This window comes from Rhinolophus sinicus, chromosome 17 (assembly GCF_057876585.1).
Source record: "Rhinolophus sinicus isolate RSI-liver-muscle chromosome 17, RSI-T2T, whole genome shotgun sequence".
Taxonomy (NCBI): Eukaryota; Metazoa; Chordata; class Mammalia; order Chiroptera; family Rhinolophidae; genus Rhinolophus; species Rhinolophus sinicus.
The window spans coordinates 43397343-43420727 of NC_142517.1; the positions used below are offsets into that span (position 1 = coordinate 43397343).

At 36.5% G+C, this 23385-nt stretch overlaps 1 long non-coding RNA gene across 5 annotated transcripts in view; it reads left to right on the top strand.

Annotated features, from left to right (window-relative positions):
• The window catches only part of LOC141570624 (uncharacterized), a 757454-nt gene that overhangs the window by 584694 nt on the left and 149375 nt on the right, over positions 1–23385 (top strand). For all 5 annotated transcript variants that reach the window (XR_012494838.2, XR_012494842.2, XR_012494844.2 and 2 more), the window contains one exon: positions 19942–20047. This is a non-coding gene — a long non-coding RNA (uncharacterized LOC141570624). The remainder of the gene's footprint in view (positions 1–19941; positions 20048–23385) is intronic.

Sequence of the window (23385 nt, forward strand, 5' to 3'; positions counted from 1 at the left end):
CCCTTTAACATTTCTTGTAATACTGGTTTGGTGGTGATGAACTCCTTTAGCTTTTTATTTTATTTTATTTTATTATTATTATTATTGTTATTATTATATTTACTTATTTTGTAAGGGAAGCTCTTTGTCTGCACTTTGATTCTAAATGATAGCTTTACTCGGCAGAGCAATCTTGGTTGTAGGTCCTTGCTTTTAGGTCCTTGCTTTTCCTCTTTGAATATTTCATGCCAATCCTTTCTGGCCTGCAAAGTTACTATTTGTAAATCAGCTAACAGTCTTATGAGAGCTCCCTTGTAGGTAACAAACTGCTTTTCTCTTGCTGCCTTTAAGATTCTTTGCTTGTCTTTAACCTTCGGCGTTTTCATCATGATGTGTCTTGGTGTGGGCCTCTTCTAGTTTGTGACTCTGCTTTTCCTGGGCTTGTATGTCTATTTCTTTCACCATGTTAGGGGAGTTTTCCATCATTATTTCTCCAAATAGGTTTTCAGTTCCTCGCTCTCTCTCTTCTTCTTTTGGTACCCCATGATGTGAATGTTTGTAAGCTTGAAATCCCAGAGGTCCATTAAACTATGCTCATTTTTCTGGATTCTTTTTTCTTTTTGATGTTCTGATTGGCTCTTTTCTGCTATCTTATCTTCTAAATCATTGACTTGATCCTCTGATTTATCTAATCTACTCTTGATCCCCTCTAATATATTCTTCATTTCAGTTATTGCAGTCTTCATTTCTGACTGGTTCTATTTTTATGTTTCCTATCTCTGTTTTTATGCTTCCTGTTTCTTTGCTGAAGTTCTCACTGAGATCAATGAGCATCCTCATTACCATTGTATCTGTTATATTGCTTGTCTCCATTTTGTTTAATTCATTTTCTGGAGCTTTGTTCTCTTCTTTCGTTTGGAACATGTTTCTTTGTCTCCCCATGTTTGTTGCCTCCCAGTGTTTGTTTCTCTGTAGGGCTGCTATGTCTCCTGGTCTTAGTAGAGTGGCCTAAGTAGTAGGTGTCCGGTGATGTAGTCTCCCCGGTTGCCTGAGCTGGTGCTGCAGGTGTGGCCCTTGTGTGGGTCATGTGTGCCCTCCTGTTGTAGTTGAACCTTGGTTGCTGTTTGCATATTAGTGGGAGGGACTGACACTCAGGCTGGTTGGTTGTGAGGACTGGTTGTGACAACAATGGAGGAACTATTGTTCAGCGGACCCTACAGAGCAGGATTTTCTTTAGCAGGGCACTGATGACTGTCCAGTCTGTCCTTTAGGTGTGTCATCTGCACAGGCATCCACTGGGGGTGCTGGCCCTAGGGCCTCCTGGGAAGGGCCCTGCCACAGGCCAAGTTCAGCCATAGCCTGTGCCCTGCCTGTGCTACCTGACATGAGCCATGAAGCAATCCATAGATGACTGCCACTGGTGCTGGGCTTGGAGGTGCTGGGAAAGGCGAAGCCATGAACTGAGGCCAACTATTGCAATGCCAGGCTTAGGGCTGCTCAGCACAGGGTATGGGGCATACCAGGGCCAGATGCTACTTGTTTAAGGTTTGTGAACCTTTGAGAATTTTTAGAAAAGTCTGTAGTGTGAGACAAGACAGGCCGTCAGTATGGAAAAACCAGGACTATTTTCCTTTAATCTTGAGACTTAAATGATTTCAAAAAGACTAATATCCCCTTTGTTCCCAACCCCCATAAAATGGAACATCATTTATTTATTTATTTATTTATTTATTTATTTATTTATTTATTTATTTTACATACATACATATATACATACAATTGAAAAAACAGTGAAAGATCTGACTGGATCCTTCACTTACAGAGGTGACTGGTGTGACTTCTCGATGGACTGTGCTCTGAAGAGGTTAAATGCTTGCCAAAGAGCCCAAGTCAGTATCTCGAGAGCCTCAGGAAGGAGATAGTTTTCTCTTCCTCTCTAATAGAGGAGTAGGATACTTCGTTTATCAAACATATTAAATTAATGAGGTTTTAAAAAATGTCTTCCAGAAGTTTGGTCAGTGTCCTCCTTCTCTCTGTTTAGCTGATCTCTCTAGTGGTATGTTGTTTATGTTTCATATGCAGGAAGCCCACATGACTGTCTAGTTTACCTGGAGGTTCATCTTTGCTCCAAGGCTTTGTGTTTTTCTTTGAGTCAAACTGGTTAAATCCTCTATCAGTGCTGCTTTTATTTAAACAGCTCCTATTTTAGATACTGATGGCTTTCTTGGTGATTTTGTGAGTTTTATGCTTTAATTATTTTGTATCACAAAATCCTTTAATGTCAAACTATATTTATCAGGAAAGGAGACCAATAATAAGATATTATTAATTAATCAAAGTAATTGTCTTAATGAGTTTGGCCTCAATTATGGCAATTAAAAAAAAGCTTTTGAATTGAAGTTCTTTTGCAAAAATAAGATCATTTATTGTGGATAAAAACAAGGAATAATTTCATCCTCACTTTGAAATATAATCAAATTTGAATAGCACTGATATAATAGAAATATTGTGGTTTGGAATTCAGAGATCTGTGTTCTAGTTGTGGCTTTGCTTCTAAGTTCTATTAAGGAGATCATTTCAAGTCACTGGTTCTTAGTTTCTTCCTCTAGAAAGGTGGGATTGAACTAAATGAGTTTTTAGGGTACTTAGCAGTTCTAAGACTCTATAAGGCACTGACATATATCAAAACCCTTTTATATATAAATCAAAATTATTTTGAAATTATAATTTCATTTTAGAGGCCTTAGTATGGTCTACTATCAAACTGCTATGGAACAACATTACTATCTTGAACTCACATGCTGTAGGTATGAATATATGCTGTAATTAGCTTTAAATGGTATCAATGAGACTGTTTTGAAAAGGCACACCTTCTCATCTTTTGTTGAAAACAATATTATCCAATAGAAAAATAATGTGAGCCATATATGTCATTTAAATGTTCTAGTAGTAGTCAGTGTAAAAAAGTAAAACAAAAAGGTGAGATTAATTTTGCTATTACATTTTATTTAACCCAATATATCCAAAATGTTATTTCTTCAACATGTAATCAACATAAAACATTTTGATAAGATAATTTTGCATTTTTATAAAGCTGAGTCCTAGAAGACTAGTGCATATTTTACACTTGCAGCATACCTAAATTTGGATTAATCACATTTCACATACTCAATAGCTGCATGGGGCCAGTGGTTACCATATTGGACAGTGCAAGTCTAGATAAATTATTTTATTCTTATTATAAACTCAGTCCTAAACTCTAAAAAGTATATATTAAAATATACATTTAAAAAAACCCTCCATATCTTTGTATTCAACTGAATTTCAGTTAATTTTTTGAGAACATTGTGTTTGCTCGGATTTTGACACTATGGCCAGATTCCCACAGCACAAACTGCAGAGATGTCAATCACCTTTTAGAGAATGTAGGTTGTGCAATGAATCCCAATTATCCAGTCTCCATGACAGGGGCTGTGATGGCTTTGCCTGGAATTTCAAAACTGGACTCAACTTGAAAGTGACATATTTCATTGTGTTCATTGCAAAACTGATGCCTTATCAGAAAACCTGTTTTTCTACTGTCTCTAGAATATTGACCACAACAAACATATTTACAGAGGTTTCACATATGCTGCAGACAGTTCTTTCTGCAAGTCCCAAAGCAGAGAAAGTTAGTCCAGATTGATGCCTTTTCTTGATAAATTCATTGAATTTATTGAGGTGACATCGGTTAATAAAACTATATAGTTTTCATGTGTACAATTCTATAATACCTCATCTGTATATTGCATCATGTGTTCACCACCCAAAGTCAAATCTCCTTATTGCAAATATTTTGTACAAAATTGGACTGAGTGCTTGGATAGAAATGTTATATAATAATTAGCTTTTTGAGTTAAAATGTTTATAAACACCTTTCATTTTATTTTGTTGACCTAAGTTTACATTTTAAAATAGAAATATAAAATTTTGTGGGAAGTTCTCAGTGCAGAAGGGCTAGAACTAGATTTGAATCAGATTTAGTATCTGTTGAGGTCTCTGTTCATGAGGTCCATGTCAATTAAACGGAGATTATCTCTGAAATGTCTTTTAAGAGGAGACATTTTATAAGGAAACATGCTTTCCTCCCTGACTTTCCAATTATATCTGATTCATATAATTTAGATTTATATCAAGTTCTTTGTAGAGTTTTAAACTTAAGACAGACCTTGGAAATGAATTAGTCTTTGCTCTTTAGATATGTGGAAAGCTTATAATGAATGGCAAATGCAGTGCATCCAGTGAGTGAAAGACATCGGGATTCTACCCCTTGAATTCTGATCCAGTTCTAATTTTAAGACCTTAAATTCTTCAGGTAACTGATCTTCACAGAGGTTATGGAGTTTCAGGATGCTTAAACATCAAAGAGTTAAGCAGACATATACTTAGAGCTGTCAGGGACCTTTATATTTGTTCTAGTCCAGCAATTTCTAATTCTAAAGTCCTCACCAATTGTGCTGGAATCATTTGTGATGCTGATCATAAATATAGATTTCTGGCTCGCCCTCATCTTCAGATCAGGATCTCTCAGAGGAGGTCTTGGAATTGTCATTTTCATTAAAGCCTTTAGCTGATTTTCTGTACAGTCATGTTGGTGAACCCACCTCCATCTTGTGTTTTACAGCTGAGAAAATAGAAAATGAAAGCATTTCAAGTATTTGCCTCATATATCAAAGCCAGCAGATGTCAGGCTTAGGATCAGAGCTCATCTGAGCTTTCCCCTAAATGACTCTGTTTTCCCTAATGATATTTCATATCATACACCGAACTAATTAAAGGAGGGTGAAAAAGGAACATATTTTAGATATATTTTCAACAATGAGGATTATAAAATATAGTTTTACTTAATTAAAATTAACCAAGCAGATTCCCTTTAACAAAGTTATTCTATTTAATCAAACTTTTACTATCAAACTTTGTAGTGACATTCTTCAGACACTATTGCAAGCAAGTTTTCTTAAGCCCTCCTTTAGTTTTTAAGGTACATGAAGCTTAAGATGATATAAGAAGATGCCCATATATTTTTCTGTGGAAGCTGGAATCATTTAGGTAGGTTATGTAAATTTTATGCAAATCTAACACATTTTATGCCCCAAACTTATGGCGATCATAACTATTTTATTCACCAAAATTTGGCCTTCAGCAAGATCCTACTGAGGACTGATGATCTACACAGCCTCCTTCTGCCTGGGTTTTTGTGACATTCATCATCATCCTACTTGGATACACAAAGACTTGAAACAGTATGTGAATAGAGGGCTGAAATAAGATGCTGATTTTCCTCCAATCCAGGCTGAACTATTACCTCAAACATTTGGAGGCTTACTCTATGGAGTTTCTTTTCTAATTCCCCAGTACTACTCATCTTGATTCATTTATGCCACTAAGTAAAAGTTGTTTAGATTACAATTTTACTGAGTAAAATGACACACTCTAAAATGTATGGAAAATATTACTAAATTTTATTAGATTTAAGAGGGACTGTTTGCCAACAGCTAAATTTAGAAAGACTGCATTCCTGATAATGCAACTTGAGATAAAATTTTAAGGGGTGATGATTTCATTAATTTTCAGAGCTTTATAGCCAGCTGGCAAAGGTTTTTCTAGACCATTGTGGCTTACTGCCTATGAAATTACTTTCTTTTCTTAAATTAACCCATCTGAGTGAAAATGACACAATAGCAATACTAGTGAGATAAAATTGGCCTCTTTGTATAATCTTTAAGTATATTAACTAACTTACATAATAGGACTGAGTTTATAACTACTGCAATGTACTCTATTAAAAGAGATTGGTGATAGGAACATTTATAGATCCCCATATTAGTTTTATAAATAACATTTAAAAATGGAATCATGTATACAGAGGGTAGAACAGAGACTTTTAGCCTTCAGAAGGAATTTCCCATTTAAATCCTCAAACCCCCACCCCCCACCCCACCCCCCTTGTGCCACTTGTGGTGGTACGAAGATCACTAGGCTTGGAGCCAATGTCCAGGTTCAGGTGACAGACCTGTCACTTATGTGAGCTTAGGCCAGTAACAGAACTTCTTTGGTCCTGAGTTTCCTCATCTCCAAAATGGGGATATTAATACTGATGTTGTCTTCTTCACATAGTTTTATAAAAATAAAATAATAAATGTGAGTGACAAGAGTGAGAAACTTTATCTCCCAGAATTCTAAGGAGTTTGTTTCATGGAGAGGAAAGAAGTCAGAGTGAGTGGTTAGACTGTCGGATACTGTATGCACATCCTACAGTGTGTGCACGGGAGGTTTCCTGGATTAGGATAATCATATCCGAGCACAGAACGCCAGGCAAGGGAGAACACAGCAGAAAGGGAGTGTCCTGGGTGCCATGAGCATAGCACACTTGGGAAAGAAAGGTTTAGAGAGAAGTTATTAGGAGTAAAATGAAAGGATGGAGGGATCGGTGGATGGATGGACATGGATAAACTAGGTAAGCTGTTGTACTACCATTTTAAGATCTACTTTGGGGTGGCTACTCAATGGGCAAGGAGGTCTCAGGGTGGCTCAGAATTCTTTAGAGTGGACATGTACATTTTTTGTCTGTTTTAAACATTTGTACAAACCCCAGGTATTTCTGTTTCTTAAATATGACCCGTAGTGTGTGAGACAGCTGCTTTGGGAGGAGCCCCATTCCACTACTGGAAGGCTTGGCCTGGTGACTGCTACCTTAGATCCTGGTTCTGTCTTCAGAGTCACAGAGCCCTTTTCTTCCCTCTGACATATGGCAGCACTTCTCTAACCAACATGCTCAATGCCTAGGTAAGGGTGGAGAGCTATATTCCGTGTGTCAGCTCACGATTATCAGTGTCTAAGTCCTCCATAAAACCTTATAAGTCAAGTTAAATGTGGAATGCTGAGAGCTAATTTCTACTTTATCCTTCTTATATTCTCTAACTTACAAACATGCACACCACACATTAGTTAGGTTTTGGAGCTGAGAGTACAACTCAATATTTATAAGCTGTCAAGGTCTCCCTGTAGGAGCAAACAGGCCTGCAAAAAGCCTATGTTATCCACGATGCTCATGAAGTAGACCACTAAGTTGTGTTGTAGCATTGTGGCTCTCTATACTACTCCATTTGCATAGAAAAATGGACTCATCATCAAAAACCCATTTTTCACTTTCTCGGTGATATGAAGGATAAATCTTTTATCCCAGATGCTTATAATGCATTCCTTTAAAATTCATCTCTTTCTTCCTTCCTTCTTCTTTCCTTTCCCTTCCTCACTCCCTGCTTCTCTCTTTCCCTTCCTTCCTTCCTTTCTTCCTTTCTTCCTTTCTTCCTTCCTTCCTTCCTTCCTTCCTTCCTTCCTTCCTTCCTTCCTTCCTTCCTTCCCTTCCTTCCTTCTTTCCTTCCTTCTCTCCTTCCTTCCTTTTTACATCATTCATTCATCAAACACTTAGTTTCTACTATTTACTAGACCCTTGGCTAGATGCTCATGCTAGAGATGTGGAGTGGATGAGACATGATTTTCAGCCTAGCAGAGTCTCATCATCAAGTGTCTAAAGTAAGAATTAATGTGAGGTATCAGGAATGGGGATAAGAAAAACAGTTTGTGGCAAGTAGTAAGTAACTGATAGGTAAAAGAAGGAAAGGAGAATTGAAATGAAAGTACCAGGGTGATATAAAAGTATTGGTGTGGAGGTGTGACCCACCAAAGTTATAAACCTGTAGCCTTGAAAAAATTATATTGCTCTAAATTCTTTATTTACTATAAAAGGAAACAGATCCTGGAGAGACATGGGATAAGGCAGTTTCCCCTCCAGCCTAGGTCTTCTCAAGCCCTTCCCAATGTTTTGGTGTAATTCCAGTAATTCCAGATCCTCTTGTATTGTTAGCAGAAGGCATCAGGCAACTGGGGGACTACTATTCCTGAAGGATGTCATATGTTTTAGCATACTTTTTATATCCTATTATAGACATATAATCCCATAGAATAATTACCCTTTTAACTACTCCTTAATTGAATCTAGTTCTCTCCACATGAAGGTCTTTTTCTTTTTTCCCCCCTTATTCTAGTAACACTTTCTGGAAGGCATTTTTAATTTTCCAGACTAGTTGTTCACTAATCAGTATCCCAAGAGTTTAATCAGTATCCCAAGTGTTCAAAATGGTACCCTCCTAATTTTTAAAGACTAAGATGGTTTGCAGAATTTTCTAATTAGATCTCATGAAAACCAAGCAAAACTGCTGATATAAATGATATAAATTTTATGACTAGATTTGTGAAAGATAATTAATTATGTTTATTTTTCATTAGACCTTTCTTTAAAAATACAATCAAAGTCATTATTTCTTTTTTTCTTTTTAAAGATTTATTTATGTATTTATTTTTAAATTTTATTGGGGAACAGTGTATTTCTCCAGGGGCCATCAGCTCCAAGTCATTGTCCTTCGATTTAGTTGTGGAGGGTACAGCTCAGCTCCAAGTCCAGTCGCCAGTTTCAATCTTACTCATTGTCTTCAATCTAGTTGTGGAGGGCGCAGCCAACTGGCTCATGTGGGAATCGAACCGGCAACCCTATTGTTCAGAGCTTGCGCTGAACCATCCAGCTGCCTCTTTTCATCAGATACTTAAGTTTACAGTTTCCTAACAAAGAGTGGTAAGATCTAAATTACCAAGAAACCAAGAATTTTAAAAAAGAGATTAAACAAAATGACTTTTTAGTCTAATCCATATTATATCCATTTGAGCTACAAATTGAGTAAATCTTTTTTATAATGTGCCCATTTTTAAGACAAAATATTGGCCTCAGACTACCCAGTAAGTTACTAGACCTAAGGGAATTTAATTTTTTGATTCTTGGCCTAATTTTCTCCCTACATCTCCAGGATGTACATAGAGGACCCATGTACACATTGAAGCAGAACTTAAAAGGAATGATAAAAGGAAAAATAAGAAGTAAACAAGAAAGTAAAAAGGAATGCAGTAATCTCTCCCTGGATGAGTTCTGGATAGAAATAAGGGTGTGGTTAAAAAGTGAGTCATTATCCCATTGCCTACTCCCTTTGCGACAAAGACAATGATGCTATGGAATAGATGCTGCTAAAGAGGCATTTATATAACTATTAGCCTCTGAAACAGTAGACAGGCAGCAGTGTGTTGTTCTGGAAATTGTGCAAAGAGGAAGAGTCATTTTGTACTCTTTAAAATTTAATATCTTGTTTTTTTGTTTTTTTTCTGTATCATTTGTAAGAGGCTCATGTTTTTCTTTCCTTAAGCAAAATAAGTGTTTTGCACTAGTAGATAGTGAGTTAATTCTTCTTGCCAGCAGGAAGAAATGCAATTTTTGAGTGCCAAAAATAACTTCTTTGTGTGAAAATATCACATAGTCAAAGATCTTTTAGAGAAGAAATGAAAGATTCATGTTCTGAACTAATGTTTTTTTAAAAATATATACAGGCAGTGGAATGTCAGCAATAGAACATGAAGAAATTGACATAAACAGATTGAGAAGAAACAAGTAATCTTATCAACAGTGTCATGGAAGCCCCAAAGCTTGAATGTTTATCCTGTTTGCAATGTTCCTGGCTTTTTGTGTGGTCTTAGAATGATAATTAATCACCCAAGGTCATGGCTATAGGAGTTAGGTGTTCCTGATCATCCTGTTTAGTTCAAGACAGTTCTTCCCTTCCTAACCTTCCACTACTTGTTTCTGTGCAACATTGCCACCTATGCAAAGTGTGAGCCACCCTGGATATAGAAGATGGACCTAGTGCTGGGGACAGAAGTAGAATAATCTCATACTCGGCTTTGTCTTTAAATCTTTCAATCACACTGAGTCTTTGGGATTCATATACTACACAGAGTCTCTTCACCCATTATTTACGTACAGCCAACCATCAGCCAGTTACAAAGAGCTTTACAGAGGCGGTGGTCGTCTATTGCTTTGACCCACCCAGTATCCCTTCCTGTTTCATTTGATAATATATGCCTTTCCTTTGAAGAACTCACCACCCATGTCCCAAATGATCTTGGTGGCACTGTCAGTCCACCTGTCCTTCCTTTCTCCTCTCCACCTTGTCAATGAAGATGTGACCCAAGCTTGAACAGTGAGACACTCAAAGTGAGACTTTGAGTCTTGAGTGGATGACACAAAGATGGAACATCGTAACTGATTCATTTTGCTACTGGTACCCTGAAGAGAAGTCTCACAGATTCGTTAATCCTCTTACCTAGATCATGAATTGTCCTGCTTTCTTCTTCCCAAGTGCTGGCTAATCAGTTTATTTGATTCCATTAGCTACCTCACATCATTTCAATAAATTTGATTTTTAAATTGGCCAAGATGTTTGCAACCGAAACATTCTCCTAACGGAACACACAGAAAAATTTTCTTGATATGATTCATCTGTTAGAAAAATAACTGGGTGAAAAGCTTGTGAGGATATAGTGTTCCTACTTTCAGAAACTCTTGACTTGGTTTATTTCTTCCCTTTGGCTCGGTTTTATTCATTCATTTATTTATTCAGTTACATACTCTTTTGTCCCTTTGTTTGTTGACTACCTGCCATTTTATAGACACTAAGAATATCCCCGTAAGATATTTGCATGGCAAACTCCCTCATCTACCTTTAGTCTTTGCATAAATTCACTTTCTCATTGCAGTCTGTGGTCTCCTTCCTTAGTCTATGATCCCAATCTCTTTGTCTTGATTTTTTTATAGCACTTTTTACCTTATCAGGCACCATATAATTTACTTATTTATCATATGTTTGGGTTATTGTCAGTCTTCCTAAATTGGAATCAACTCCAAAAGACAGGAATTTTTGTCTGCTTTGTTCATTTTCTTGTTCCCAAGACCCATAATAGTTCCCGGCATTTACTGGATAGATGAAATGGATTAAAATTTCTTTAAAAGGACATACATACATTACTAAAGGAGACTATTGTGGTGGCTATCTAATGTGTCAACTTGGCTAGACTGAACTACATTTCTCAAAACTCCCTTATATGTTTTCAGTGAGGATGGGCCACAGTATAGCTTCTAGTGGGAGATGGGCAGGATGGAAGTGAAGCAGCAGCTAATTTATAGCCAGCACCTGAGTTGTTTACCTTCTGGCTTACTTTATTACTGTGAAGCCCCAGCCAGGTCTGCAACTGCTCTACCTTCTCCATTTAGCTTTCCCAAGTCCTACGCCAGCTATGTATTTCAGCTCCATGACCAAGGGCCCTGGCTTCTTCAGGATATACACACCACCCAGGTCAGAGGCAATAAGAACATACAGTTTCTTATAGTTTGTTCTCATGGGCTCAAGTCATGCTTGTGAATTTTAACTTGTCTTTGATCTGATCCACTTCATACCAATCTTCCCTTTCTAACTCCTTGTCTTGGACTTCAAGCTGCAGTGTCAAACTAAAGACAATAATAGCATTATAGAGACTTAATAACCATCTCCCAGAATTGTGTAAGATCAATTCCTATTAAATATAAAAAAAGTCTCTATCATCTATTTCTCTCTCTCTCTCTCTCTCTCTCTCTCTCTCTCTCTCTCTCTCTCTCTCTCTCCTATTGATCTATCTATTCTACTGGTTCTGCTTGTCTGGATGCTAATTGAACATTACTCCCTAACTGATAGATTTTGGTATTTGGAAGTAGGATGCTGCCATAACGAAATCTAAAATGTGGGGGTGACTTTAGAATCAAGTAGTTGTAGAAGTTAGAAAAACTATATGTATTTTGAGGAGAGTGTTGGTGAAATCTTCAAGTGCTTTGAATGACTATTTGTAGAATTTTGAATTTTGTGGAGTCTCGCAGTGAGGACTTAAAGGAATGGGAGGAAATTCTTATTGCAAAGTGGAGTAAAGGGCAGGAATTTATCAATATTTTTACCTGCAGTAATATGGAAAGTAGAAAATGTGCCTAATGACCTGGGGGATTTAGCTAAGGAGATTTCCAAGCAAAGTATTTAGGTACCACCTGGTTTCTTCTTGCCTCTGGAAGTAAAATGTGAACTGAGAGAAAGAGATAGGGATAGAGAGAGAGAGAGAGAGAGAGAGAGAGAGAGAGAGAGAGCGCGAGCGCGAGAGAGACTCAGGGACTATTAAACACAAAGAAGCCAGGACTCTATGACATGATGGTTTGCAAGATCTTGGGTTCTTCAGATGGTCCAAGATGCTAAAATAAAAAAAAATAAAAAAAGAAAAAGCTCTGAGTGAAAATCAAATCCAGGACAATGCCAGGAAAACATGTGAAGGAAGATAAAGTCCAGGGTGTGGCCATAGAATCTCAAAAAGATCTAACTTGGACCTTAGAAAACCTTCAGTCATACTAATGGTAAAGGGATTATGAGTGTGCCACAGAGAGTCTCTCAATCAAACAATAAAGCTTCAAGGAAGTTTCAGGGCATCGCCCCTCAGTCATCTCAACAGAAACCCAAGGTTTATCCAGAAGATGTTTGTAGGTGTGCCTCTTGTCTACTGGATTTGACCTCAAGAAGTTTCATAGGGGACACACCAAGTTCTCAAAAGGGATATATTTAGAAACACACACCAGTTTAGACTAAGTGGGACAGAGATAGTATAGAATGAGGGAAGACTGACCTTTGAATCCCCAGAATTTTAACCCTTTCTACCTTTTGTGAAAATAGAAAGATAATTTAGATGGTGGATCTAAATGCCCAGAGGAGAGAGCAGGGAAACATGAAGAATTATTTTAGATAGGATGCTAATCCAGGAACTTCCAACATCTGTCTAGCTCAATTTCAGAATTACTGTGGACCAGTAATTTCCCTATGTCTCCCACCCCCCACTTTGAACAATACTGTCTCTGCCTGTGCTACCATTGTATGTTTTTTTTTTTTTTGGGGGGGGCAGACAATTTGTCTCCTTTGTTTCACAAGTCTGCAAATAGTAGGGAAATGTATTTGAGCAGTTGCACTTAAGGGTTTATGACTGACGAGGCTCATCCACACTCAGAACTGATGCAGATGATAAGATTCTAGATTTTCAGCTGATATTGTAGTGGGATGAGAATTTTGAGGTCTTTGGGGGCAGTGAGTATGTCTTACATTTGGAGGGGCATGAATCGTTGGTTGGTGGGTAGAAGATGTACTGTAGGTAATTTCTAAGGTGGTCCCCAATGATCCCTGCTTCTTGGAATTCACACTCTTTCTTGTATGGTCTCTTCCTGTTGAGTGTGGCCTGGACTTATTAACTAACTCACTTCTAACAAGTAGAATATAGCAGAAGTGATAGGATGTCAATTCTGAGATTAGGCTATAAAAGACTGTGGATTCCATCTGGGAGGCTTCTCACTCTCCTTTGAATGGCTCACACTGGAGGAAACCAGCTGCCATGTCATAAGGCAGACCTGTGGTGAGTTCCATGGAAGTTAGCTTGAAAGTGGACAATCTGCGGCCTGCCAACAGCCATGTGAGTAAGTTTGGAAGCAGATTCTCCCCAGTCAGTCCTTGGGACGACTGCTACCCCAGCCAAAACTTGATTGTAGCTCATGGGAAAACCTGAGCCAAAACTAGCCAGGCAAGCTGCTCCTGGATTCCTGATCTATAAAAACTGTTGGATAATACATGTTTTGCAATTTCTAGCCTCTAAGTGTTGGAATAATTTGTTATGCGGAGATGGATAAAAGAATACATTTATATCGTAGAGGATAGACTGTACTAAAGTTTCTAGTTGTTATTATGCAATATTTTATGAAGTGGCAATTCCAATGTGTTTAATAGGATGACATTTTCAATGAATCCTTTAGTCAGCATTAGAAGAGGGCCAACCTCAAGTTTGGTATCCCACATCTCCACTATCTTACTTGATCTTTTGATTAATTAATTCCTTTAATTATAAAATGATTGCTAAAAAGGGCATTCAGGCGTGATGTTCCCTTGCGTCCTTGGAATTCTCCCAGGTCAGAATGCTTAAAGATAAAATAGGTTGAATTAATATATGACAGTACCTAACCTTTTGTAGCATGCTTTATCTGTACCAGAAACTGTGAAAATTGCTTTATATAATCATTTTAGATAATTCTCATACCAACCCTTTGGAGTTGATATCATTATCATTCCTACTTTAAAAAGACTTGCCCAATGTCAGACATCAGTAAGAGATGAATCTGAAATTTGAGCCCTTTGAAATATGCCTGCCTGATTGCAAGGCCTGAGCTCTTAATCACTCTGGGCAAAGAAGATCTATTCCCTTTGCATAAACAGGTTAATAAACTGTAATGGTTGGATTCTCTTCAAGGCCCAGTACTTACAAAACAGAACCAGGGTAAGTCTCTTTCCTTGTCTTCACAGATGTAGGCTAAGAGGGGTTTTGAATCCGAACAGGCCTCTTTGACAAATCCGAGCCCATGATGTTTTTGAGAGAGGCGTGAATGCCTAAGCTGAAATAAACTGTCACCAGGTTATAGCTTCTGCCCCTAAGAAAACTTTAATGGATCTTAAATGTTGTTCTGAATATTGTGGGAGATATTTGAACTGGCCAGTTGTATTGATTTTCAGGATCAGGGGTACATAATCCTAAGGGATCAATCTCGGTCTACAGAGACATGTGGTTGAATATAATAAAAACTCCCTGCCTATGTCTGTAACCAAAATTACTACTTCTTTGTTCCTCACTAAGTTTACATGTGTGGTAAGTTTTTACATGCCAGAGCCTTTACTAGATGTCTTATGCACCTAGGGTGATTCTGACAAGTGCCATTGAATCATTTGTTTGTTCTTTTTAAAAGACAATTGAAATATAAAATACAATGGATTATTGATATTAATAAGTGTCTTTGTTTTAGAGAAAGCAGATCTTTTTTAAGAATTTGGCATTAGTACAATTTTTGAAAATGGAATGTTGGTTAAGCTGCTTAACTAAATATTTATTTTTATTTGCCTTTTCCCCTCACGAATTCTCCAACATACTTAATTTCTTCGAAATTCAATTTGTTATATCTCTCACTTTTAAACTGCAGCATAATTTTAGAAAACAGTCCATGTTTTTTTGGTTGAGTTTCTCAGACTGCATTCAGTCACAGGGTGATGGTCAGGCCAAATTTTATCTTATCGCACCAGAGTTTTTAAGTCATTTCCAGTTTTCTTATTTTTTCTTTTCAAACTTTCTCTTGAAAGGAAAATTAATTGGGAAACACCAGCAAAGCTTTTTCCTTCCTCTTTTGGCTACTTAACTGCCAACTGCCAATTCTTTTTGAATTCTTTATCTGATGTGTACAAGATACAGGAAAGTTGTGGCTGTTTCTGGAGTTGGCAATAGTTAAATGGAATTATAGAGGGTGACTCAAACCATTTTGTAGAGTCTTTCAATTATGCACAGCTTTCTCTGAGACATAAAAACCTCTTGAAGGATTAGCTTGCTAGACAGAATTACCATTCTGGAAGATTTGTGTCACATTTCAATGATAAAACTATTCAAAAAAAATGCTCTTTGTAAATAATCTCTAAATTCTCACAAACATCCAAGCTCTTGGGGGCCCAGAATCAGGAAACAAATTTGCATAGATTAAATATACACATACACACTTGTGCATTTCATAATCGAAACGTCTCTCAGTTGTGTTATGATCCTCTCTGAAAAGTATCATCTGTATAACTGTACTGTCTTTTCAAAAAACCCTGTGACACAGACCATGAAAATACCACTGTAGAACCTTTATTTTAACCGCTGGTATATCGATTGCATCTATATTAAGGTGGCAGGTGAATCAACTTGGTTAAAGTCCAAGTATGTTATATGTACCTTTTCCTCAATACACTAGTGTGAAATATAAAGTTGTTGTTTTTTTAACACCTTAAGGGATTTAAGTCATATATTATGAACAACTTATCCTATGATAACTCTTCTGATAGGTTCTAATATTTTTTTTTAAATGGGATTTTGTACATTGCTATTGAGGTACTTACATCAAAAAATTCCCTGAGGTTAAGTATTTTTATTTTTATTTATTTATTTTTTTTTTACCAAATATCTGATCTGCTGGTTGAAATTTCTTGTTGTATTATGTTTCTACTTATTAGGATTTCAAGACATCGTAAAGTATTAATGCTGAAAATCAATTTAGAGAGAATTTTGTGCAGCTGGTTAATTTCTCATCAGAAATAGTCCAGAGAGGTTGAATAATTTTGCACATTTAGCTGATAACAGACCACTATAACCAAGGACCAAAATGGAACTCAAATACTGACTTCTCTGTGAAGATGGAGTCCATGTCAAGCAAAAATCTGACTTGAGATATTCACTTTGCAAATTAGCCCAATAGTTGTCTATAAGGCCAAATGACCTCAGCACTCCGGCTTCCATCATAACATTTCATAAAGAAGAAGTAGTAGAGGGAATCTGTGCCACTCCTCCTTACCGAAGCGCCCCTTAAGCCAAGCTCCCACATTTCAGCTTTTCCATCTCAATATAAATTGGGATGAAACATTTTGGAGAGGTGAGTGCTGAACATAAAATGCTCTATGACAGAAAAAAATTCAGAGAATGTGCTTGTGTGAATATGAGAGCATGTGTGTATGTCTGGGATGAGGGTGGGCAACATGGTGAGGTAGGCGGAGGGGGAGAAGAGAGCTGTGATATTCCTGGAAATAATTTGCTCCCATGTCACCCCAGTAAAAAGCACCTTCCTTAAATCAAGCAGGCATAATGAATGGTGTGATACCCAGTAGCCTGCACGGTTATAAATACATGGCCTTTCATCCTGGAGATGACCCATTACCACTCACTAAAACAGTCTGTCACAGTGGTACTCTGGGGCCATTTATTTGTCATGACCCTCTTGGCAACGTGACTGGGATTTCCTGAAACCACACTCAGATCGCTGCTCAGTGAGTTTTCTGCATTAATACATTTTGATTCTTTTCTTCCAAAGGTTGTCATGTCGTGTGTGTGTGTGTGTGTGTGTGTGTGTGTGTGTGTGTGTGTGTGTGGTGTTCCTCAAAGACAAAGACCAAACAAATAGAATAAAAACTAAGCTTGACTTTGCTGGAAACACAGCTTCTTCACAGAGTGAAGGTTGGCTAAAATTTAATCTTATGATATCAGGAATGTTCAAAGTTTACAGTTTAATGCATATGAGGTAAGAAATTTTAAAAAGCATTTAAAAATTATCTCATCATTCTCAAGTCTTGGATTTCACATCATGAAAGACAAACTTTAACACAGCAATTGCAGCAAAGCAGAGCCTTCTGATTTGCTGGCTGCTTCAAATAACAGTTGTCCCTTTGATAATATTGACAACTATCTCCTTTCACAATCTAGTGCTTCTCCTGCACTTTGTAACATATCCCATCTGTTTTGGGGCCTCTGTCATAAGGAAGCCTGGAAGAGTGAAGAAAGGCCTGATTGATCACAGGGTCCTATCAAATGTCAAAGCTGGCCCTGGCTGACCTCCCATCTATTCAGAGCTGCTTTGATTTAATCTCCAAACTGGCTGCTTCTCCAGGCTGTGAGTTCTATCTGCAACCCATGTGTCAGCATTGAGATATGACCTGCTTCACGCTCCATTCATCTCATTTGAAGGACGGAAATTAAACTGGAGGGTCGAAGAGGGGAACTGCTCAAAATACACACACATTAACTGAAGCCTTTTGTGTGGGTGCATTATAGGAGTTTGAACAACCATTAAAAATTATATTAAAATGAAATTGATCTTTACTCCACTGAAATGGTTTAGAACTTTTCCTCCCTTCACCACCTGCTTAATCTGTTCTTCTTTCTTCCCTCCCCATTTTGTAGTAGTCATATGAACCTGATGTCATTAAGGTTCAAAGTGAAAGGAGAGAAAAATTTATAATTTTTCAGTTTCTTTAAAATGGTATCCTTTAAAAAAATAATTTATTGCTTTCAATTTTCACAGTAAATACTTGAAAAAATGGAGATACAAAAATCTGGTAACCCGACTAACAGAAAGGTAGATTGTTTTGTTTAGCATTGTTGATTTGTGTAACTTTAACCTTTCAAGTTTTTCATGAAAAATTCAATTAAAACTCAAACTTTGGGGATAGTCCTATAACTGTCATTACAGGACACGTTGCTGCAGTATAAATCTGGATACCCGCTGTTCCATGTTTTTTTTTAATTTCTGAACTTTTATTGGAATTTTTTATACTATTAATCAAAGCTAGTAACTAAGAGAAAACTTGATTCCTTATGGATTTGTTTGTTATAAGTTTAAAAGTAAACTTTTCATTTACTAGAAGTGTCCCAAAACTATGAGAATAATAGAATTATATTTTAAGTATGTTGGGAAAGTTGGCTGTATTTATTTCTGCTTATCCATTTGCTCATACATTCATATATTTGTTACTTGGACTCTCTACTATAATGATATTCAGGGAGGAAAAATGTTTTTGTTTATTTTTTATTTAAAAAAGTATACTGTACAATGATACATATTAGTACAATAATAGTGCATATTCAATATAGAATAAAAAACAGAGCAAAGACAGGAGAGAGAGAATGAGAGAGACAGAAAAAAGAGAAAAAAAAAGAGAGAAGGCGAGAATAGCAAATACTATTGATGAGAGTAACCAACATTAATACTCTAGTCTTTCTCTTTCTTTCTTTCTTTCTTTCTTTCTTTCTTTCTTTCTTTCTTTCTTTCTTTCTTTCTTTCTTTCTTTCTTTCTTTCCTTCCTTCCTTCCTTCCTTCCTTCCTTCCTTCCTTCCTTCCTTCCTTCCTTCCTTCCTTCCTTCTCTCTCTCTCTCTCTCTCTCTCTCTCTCTCTCTCTCTCTCTCTCTCTCTCTCTTTCTTTCTGGGGAGGCGGTGGGTATTTGTACTTTTCTTATTTTCTTATTTCCCTTATATGGAATCACACTGTTTCTGCTTGAGAGATGACTACATTTTTAATTTTTCTTGTCATCATCTTTTATGACTATATAATATTATTTTGTATGGAAGTGTTTCTTTTGTTTTGTCAATATTCTATTGAAGGCCATTTAGGTTTTCTGAATTTTTCACTATTATGAATGTTATTATATAAAAAAAAATATTTTTATACTTCTTGATGTTCTCTGAAGTTCTGTAATTTTGGGAAAAGGGTGTGCCTAATTTAATATTTGTAGTCAAAACTCTCTTTGTCTTCGCTGGTTCTTCATTTGAATACCCATCTGGAAATAACTTTCCTTTCAAAAAAATCAAATGTGTTTTCTTTAGTACGTACTGTTTAGTTGTTTCATACTTAATATATTTGCAAGAGAATGAGTACTATAGTGATCTTAATACTATTGTACATGAACTATTCCATGAGACTTAGTGGAAAACTTTCAAACTCTGGTTATATGGAGAAAAAGGGTTTTGAGCATCTGAAGCATTTAAAGAATGCCATTTAAGCATCTAGTTTTGCAAGTGAGGAAACAGGAGAACACAAGATGATTGTATCTCTCTTGTGCTGTTTCTCAGTAAAATCTCTCTTCCTGGATATCGTTATGTAAATATCTTATTAATCAAGGCAGAGTGTGTTGAAAAAAATACACTTTCTAAGTTAATTTATTCTTTACAGTGCTGGGTGGGAAATGGTTTTGTGCTTTAATACAATACTTTGCAATAGATCTTTTTGCAGTGATGGAAATGTTTTATATCTGCTCTATTCAATATGGTAGTCACTGGCTGCATGTGGTTATTGAACAGGTGAAATGTAGTTAGTGCAACAGAGGAAATGAATAATTAATTTTATGTAATTTAAATTTAAATCAATTAGCCACATGTAGTCAGTGGCTACCTTATTGAACAACACATCTTTAATAGTTTTACCATTATTTTGAACCATTGTAATAAGTTTGTGAAGCATTGTAGGTGTTTACCCATTAGTCAAATTCATTTCATTGAAGAATAACTATTAGATGATGAAGAACTTACAATCTTGGAATATAATAATAAGAAGAAAAATAAAAACTGTGCATTGAGAGACATTTTTCAATTTCTTTCAGAGAAGAAGATTGAAAACTTCAATAAGGCAAAAATGGAAACCTTAGAATAAATAGCATGATCTGGGCTGAAGACCTGGCTTTGACACTAACCATCTATTGACCAGGGGTAAGTCACTTTTGGTGGTCTTAGTTACTTGATATTCATGATAAGGGCATTGGAACAAATGATTTTCTTTGTTCTTACTGTGGATAAATTATATGAATTTTGTCTGTCTTATATTCAGAATCAAATACTACTTTTCCCTTCATATCTTAATAATGTGTTATAAGCATCCAGTGCCAGCTACCTTGTAGGTTCTTAATAAGTATTTGTGGAATGAGTGGATGTACTTTTGTCTGCCTGAGTCAATAGTTCCCTTCACTGCCCGTTCTTAGAGCTTGATATTTTCCACACTCAGACTTGATCAAAGTTTTTAATCATGGATGGCTTTGACACAGGAGAGATATTTTGCTACACAGTGGTAGGCAATCACTGAGCACACCCTTCTGCTCTCAAGTTGCTAAAAGGGTCTACTTCCAAATGGCCAAGGAAGTGTGAGAGTCCAGAACTTGCCTGACCTTCCCAAAGCAAACCACTCAGGATGCTCCCAAAGGTCTGGATCAGGTTCACTAAGGTGATGATAGGAAGGCAGGAGAGGGTCCAGAATGTAACTCAGGCTTAACTTCCTGGGACACTCATCATATATGGCTTCTCAGAAGAGGAGTTTCCATACCTCAGCAATATGAACTACCTTGACCACTAAAGTCCAGAATAATTAAACTTTCTTTAATATTCTGACATTTATTATATATTCTCTTGTTAGATATTTAACATTTCACCCTCTTGGGGATATAGTTAACTTTTAATGTATTGATGTCTTTTTAATCCAATGACACTGTTAACTTTAGTAAGGACAGAAGTGCTCTAGTTCTATTCCTGGCACACCGTCCTCTGTGTCTCACAAACCCCAGCCCAGTGTAACCTACCCTCCCACAATCAAACCTATGGGAAAATACTGTCTACACCAAAAAGTACTGTACAGACATCAGTAGGTGTTATTATGGTATTAATTGACGATGTAGGTAATTTATTAATTACCCTTATTTCTGGTACATACTCTCCTCCAGGAACACTGCAGCTGGTTATAATTTTCCGGGCTCACTATAGATGCCCTGAAATCTTCGCAGAATTTTTAGGACTTTAATTCTATAAGAATATCTAAGGAAAATTCATTATACTTTTCACTGAGAAGAGATGATATTAAAAATTAATGACCATTTCAGTCCTCTGGGATGTAACATAATTCAGCGCAGGGGAGGCAGTCTGTCACTTTCTTTTTCAAGGGCAATTCACAACAACACTTTGAGTGAAATAAATCCCCGAAGCTTGATGTTCTTCTCCCCATTGCAGAATGTGAGTGTTGACATCTCCTTTTAAAAGTAGCAGTATTTCATTTTAAATTAATGCATGTGTTTGAAAAAAAAAAAAAAAAAAAGAGAGGCAGTGTGTGGTAAAACCTATATAGATGTTCATATACTTTACTTCCATGAATTTCACAACTAAAACTGTTCTTAAAGAAATAGCTCAATAGGAAAAAAGAAATCTAAGGGAATGAATATCTTACTTGTGCCTTATTTACGATAAAAAGAGCAATTGAAAACAATTTAGATGCACCATATTAGGGAAAACCTTAAAAAAATTATATTATGCTAGCAAGAAACTACATTAGTAAGATGTTAACGTTTAATATTTTAAAGCCTATACACATACATGGAAAAATGTTTATGCCATAAAGTAAAGTAAAAAAAAAAAGCAGAATACAATGTTTGTACTCAGTGCATCAGATGTTTATGTATAAATGACAGTAACATTTCACAAATGGAAAGATTGTTTTACTGGGTAGAAGGTGTATATTTTGTAAAGAGCACAGGCTTTGGATTAGAACAAAGTTTGAATTCCAACTCTGCCACAGGCTGTGTGACACTGGCAAATTATGGAACATCTCTGAATATCCATTTTCTTATTACCTGAATTTTTTGGTAAAAATTAAATAAGCAAATCCACTTAAATAGCCTCAGCTGTCTAGGAGCTCAGCACCATTATTTCCCTTTCTCCTTACTAAATACTTCAGACTTTGTTGGGATAAGAAATTTTTATGGGAATTTCAATATTCTTGTTTTTGACCAAAATAAGATTTTTTAGTAGGTTATTAGAAGTTAATGGTTAATGTGATAACTCTTCTGTAATTGGTTAATGATCTTTATATTTGAGTGTATTTCAAAAGTATATTAAATGTCCTGGACTGGAGGTCAATTTATATATACAATTGAAAATGTAACAGTAAGAATGGTATATATTTGTGATGATTAACTTTATGGGTCAACTTGATGGTCCTTAGGGTGCCCAGATTAAACATTATTACTGGTTATGTCTGAGGTGTATCCAGATGAGATTAGTATTTGGATGAGAGACTCAGTAAAGTGCATTGCTCTCCTCAATGTGAGTGGGTATCATGCAATCCACTGAGGGTCTAAATCAGGGGTGTCCAAACTGCGGCCCGCGGGCCAACTGCAGCCTGCAATCCATTTTTAATTGGCCCGCAGCAAATTCCAAAAATATATTTAGTTTACTTAAATAAACCCGGTGAGGCAATATGTACTTCACCTCGAGTGAGTGGCCCAGCTGTTTGTGTATTTTACTGCATATGGCCCTTGGTGAAAAACGTTGAAAAAAGTTTGGACACCCCTGGTCTAAATAGATCAAATGGTGGACAACAAAGGAATTTATCCCTTTTCATCCCTTTTTCCTGCCTTACTGTTTGAACTGGGATATCTCATTTCATCTCATCTTTTCTGGCCCTTGCATTGGGATTTATACCATAGGCTCCCATGGTTTTCAGGCATTTGGACTTGAGCTGAATTACACCATCAGCTTTCTTGGGTCTCCAGCTTGCAGATGGCAGATCATAGGTCTTCTCAGCTTCCATAATTGCATAAGCCAATTTCTCATACTAAATTAATCTATCATCTATCTATCTATCTATCTATCTATCTATCTATCTATCTATCTATCTATCATCTATCTAATCTCCTATAGCTTCTGTGTTTCTGAACACTGACCAATATAGATTTTGGTACTGAGAGTGTGAAATTGTTTCTCTAATTAGATTTAAAGGTCCTAATGACTCTATTTTTGGTAGTAAAGAGAACACTGATAGTACACAGTGTGAATGGTTTATAGAATACAAAATATCTGCATTGGATACTCCTATTCAATTATTCGTAAGAAACAAGGAGCTAGGTAATACTTTCAAAAATTTTTGAAAAGTAAATGAAAATAATGACACTGACTGATTGTTCTTAATGTTGCTGGCAAAATGGCAAAAAACAAAGATGAGCCCAGGTATTCAAATTCCCACATCAATCGTTGCATAAATGACCTAAGAACTTCTACTATTTGAGGCC